This window comes from Otolemur garnettii, unplaced genomic scaffold (genome assembly GCF_000181295.1).
Source record: "Otolemur garnettii isolate 467f Iridium unplaced genomic scaffold, OtoGar3 scaffold00070, whole genome shotgun sequence".
Lineage (NCBI taxonomy): Eukaryota > Metazoa > Chordata > Mammalia > Primates > Galagidae > Otolemur > Otolemur garnettii.
The window spans coordinates 6242091-6246236 of NW_003852465.1; positions in this window are offsets into that span (position 1 = coordinate 6242091).

A 4146-nucleotide genomic window follows, 5' to 3' on the forward strand; every position below is an offset into this window, starting at 1 on the left:
AAAGATTTTAAACCTTACCATTTATGAAGGGAATCTTTAGCCAAGCCTCAAGTAAGTAGGATTTTATAAATTAATAGGAGCTGTCTAAAACATAAACTCAAGAGTCCCATTGGATTCTAACAACTTCTTTGGTCTAATAATATATTTTTTAAAAAAAATTATTATGAGTACATAATAGTTGTATATATTTATAGGGTACAGGTAGTGTTTTGGGACAGGCACACAATGTATATTAATTAAATTGAAGTGATTGAGGTCTCCATAACCTCAAGCCTTTATCAACATTCCAGTTCCATTCTGTGAGTTATTTTGAAGTATACTCTAATTTATTGCTGAGTACAGTCACTTTTTGTGCTATCAAATATTGTTCATTCTATCTGACACTATTTCTACACCCATTAAGCATCCCCACTTTATCCACCCCCTTGCCCCTGCTACCTTTCCCAACCTCTGATAACCACCATTCTACTGTCTCTGTGAGAGTGACCCTTTTTAATATTTAGCCCCCACATACGTATGAGTGAGAACATATGAGATTTGTCTTTCTGGGCTTGGCTTATTTCACTTAACATAATGTTCTCCAGTTCCGTCCATTGTTCTCAAAAACGGCAGGATTCTGTTCTTTTTATGGCAACATAATACTCCACTGTGTATATGTACTACAAATTCCTAAAGTTTAAATTTTCCTGTAAGTTATATAGCCCTATGTCTAGTATAGTTCCATGTTTTTTATATATACTATGCATTTGTAGATTGGAAACATTTATTTATTTATTTACTTAGACATTTTGTCACCTTCAGTAGAGTGCCATAGTGTCATAGCTCATAGCTACCTCAAACTCATGGGCTCAAGTGATCTTCTTGCCTCAGCCTCCCGCCTAGCTAGGACTACCGGTGCCTGCCACAAGGCCCAGCTTTTTTTAGAAACAGGGTCACGCTCTTGCTCAGGCTGGTCTCAAACCCATGAGCTCAGGCATCCACCTACTTTGGAACTCCTCCAATGCTAGGTTTACACGTGTGAGCCACCCTGCCTGGCCTTAGACTGGAAAAATTTAAATACTGGGCATTTGATATTATTTAAGAGTTATTTTTTATAACTTAGGAATGACAATGATTTTTTAAATATCCTTATGTGTTAGAGACAAATACAGAGGTGTTATAACTAAATGATATTTATTATATCTTAGCCTTGCTTACAAATAATCCAGGGGGGGATGGAAGAAAGAAGGTATAGGTGAAATAAGACGGACCATAACTGGACCCAGTGAACGGGGTGACAAGTAGATACTGGCTCATCATATTACTCTATTTTTTAAAGCTTGAAATTTTTCATAGTAAGATTAACATAAATTAAAATATATTTACATATATGTTCTTTATGCAGAGGAGAACAAAATCTGAATGGACATACATTAAATTGTTAATCACAGGTATCTTTAGAGTATAGAATTGGAGTAAAAGGAAAGGAAATTTCTATGGTTTACTTTGACATTTTACAAAGAACATATATGTTAATATTTTTGACATATATTTAGGAAGAATTAAAATATAAAGAAAAATCTTAAGTGTGTAAGAGTAGTTTTTAAAAATTAAGCCTCTTCATTTTAGTTGATTATACATCACAGAGAAATGCCATGCTACACCAGAGCATTTCAAATGTATTCAGTTTTAAGAATCTCAAATATTACTAGAAATTTATGGAGAAGCATAAATCCATATTGTGAAGCTAAACTTGAGAATCTTCTCATACACACTCTGATGAAGATCGTATGGCTTTTTCAAGAAAAGAAAAAATCCAATTGTACAGATTCATCCACTAGATCTTTCTTTATTTCTGAAAGCCATCAGAATAGAACTGGGCGAGTTGCCTGTTGGAAACACAGTCACGTGCTGCATAAAGACATTTTGGTCAACAACAGGCCACATGTGCAATAGTTGTTCTGTAAGATTATAATAACCACATTTTTACTGTTCTTCCCGGATGTTTAGAGACACAAATACTTACCATTGTGTTCCAATTGCCAATAGTATCCAGTGCAGTAACTGGCTGTACGGGTCGTAGCCAGGGAGCAGTGCGCTCTCCCCAGGTCTGTGGAAGGCATACCTAGGTTTGTGTAAATACACTCTAGAATGTGCACAATAACAAAATCACCTGAGGACCCATTTCTCAAAACATATCCCTGTTGTTAAGCAACAAGTGGCTGCATTAGACAATGATCCCGAAGAGTGAAATTATCTCAAGCTCAGTTCTTAACGTTTAAGTCTTTGGAAAATACATTTAAATTCTATTCATAGCCACTAGGGCTCAGTCTCTTCTTTAAAATGTGAAATTAATGCATTTTAGAAAACAAATGAATCACCAAACTTATTCTAAGTTAGTGGTGAATAAAAAAGAGACTGTCTTTGCAATAGTCTGTGGTCTGACTGAAAACAAAACTCCAGGAAAATTTGGGAAAGACGAAGAGGGACTTGCTTAAGACACTTCTTTGTCTCCCTTTCTCCTGACACCGTGGAGGAGAATTTTGTTTGTGACGTTAAAAAAGAAAACAAGATTGCCATTAGAGATGCCTACAGATGGGCAGCCTTTCAATGCTGAACTTCCTATTTTTAGGTCTCTAAGAGGCTTCTAGGTAAACACAACTCTTAGCATATGCTTTACGGGGTCTTCAAACAGTTCTGCTGCCCAGCAGAAACCTTTTGGTCTCACGGTGAATCTCTCATGTCCGCAGGCTTAAAGGCTGGTCACGTCTATCAATGGGACCAGCAACTTTGTTCTGTAAATACTTGTTTTTTTCCTGAAACACCATTTTAGGGAGAAATAATGATGTTTTCCTTTTCATCTTCCTGCTTCAACCCAAAGAAAAGGGAACATTCACAGACGCTTTTCTCTGTGACAAGGCAGTGCTAAAGAAGGAGTGTCCACTCTTCTAAGCCCTGACCTCACCTCCCATGGGAAGAGGCTGGCTCATCACACCTGACAGTTGCGGGGCCACACGGTTTATTGGTGGATCTGACAGGTTAAGAGCCACTGTACCAGGTACGTGGTCTCCTGCCCTTATGACACAGGGCCGTTCCTCTGGATTCTCAGAGTTGAAAGGGGCCTGCCCCCACCAGGGCTGCCAGCTTCGGTCTCCCCTCTCAGCATGTGACCCCGTGGGGCTATGCTCCACGGGTCTGCTGCCTTCCACTGGGATGGATGGTAAGAGGCCCCAGTCAGCAGAGTGGCCATTACCAGAAAGCCCTAAAGGTATTTCATCCACTCTAAGTAAAAGGAAGATGCACACACAAAATCTTATCCCACATCCCCCCAGAAGACTCAAAACATGCTTCAAATGCTCACACTGCCTTTGCTTAGGTAAATACTTCCACTAAGTAGAATCTGTCTGTGCCCGATTGTGACCTTACCTGTGGAACTATCCAGGCTTCCTTCTAACAAAGCAGGTGCCTTCATTTCCCAGGTTTTCCTTCAAAAGGAGGAGGATGGACTTACTGGTAGTGTAGGGCTCTAAGATTCTGAGGACTAATTGCAGGAGAAAAGACTCAAACGAAGGGTTTGTTTGTTTCTCTATCTCCTCATCTCCCAATAGGATAATGATCTCTGTTTGTGACAGAAAGCTATGTGTGTGCAGTTAGGGTTATGAGATTTAGGGAAAATAAAACCAAACAATCGGGATGACTGAATAAATCTGAATTTCATACTTTTAAAAGATGTTAGCATAAGTATATCTCATGTAATATTTGGTGGAGTGTATTTACTTTTTGAAACATACTTAAACTAAAAATTATTTACATTTATCTGAAATTCAAGTTTCAGATTGAATTGGGCACATTGTGATTTACCTTCTAGGGTCAAATATAATCAACCCTGTCTATAGAAGAAGGCATTCCACATGGAAGCCAAAGAGTGTCAAAAGCCCAGAAGTTTAATAAATATTTTCTTCATCACCAGGTGATTAGTAATACTCTCTTCCTTCCTTCCTTCCTTCAACAAATATTTAGTAAGCATCTACTAAGTGCCAGAAACTTTCATGTGCTGGAATAAGATATAATCAAGTCAAAGAATATATAAATAATTTCCAAAAAATGATGAAGAAAAAACAAAGCCCAGGTGATGTGATGATGTCTGGGTAGAATGAGCTGCCTCAG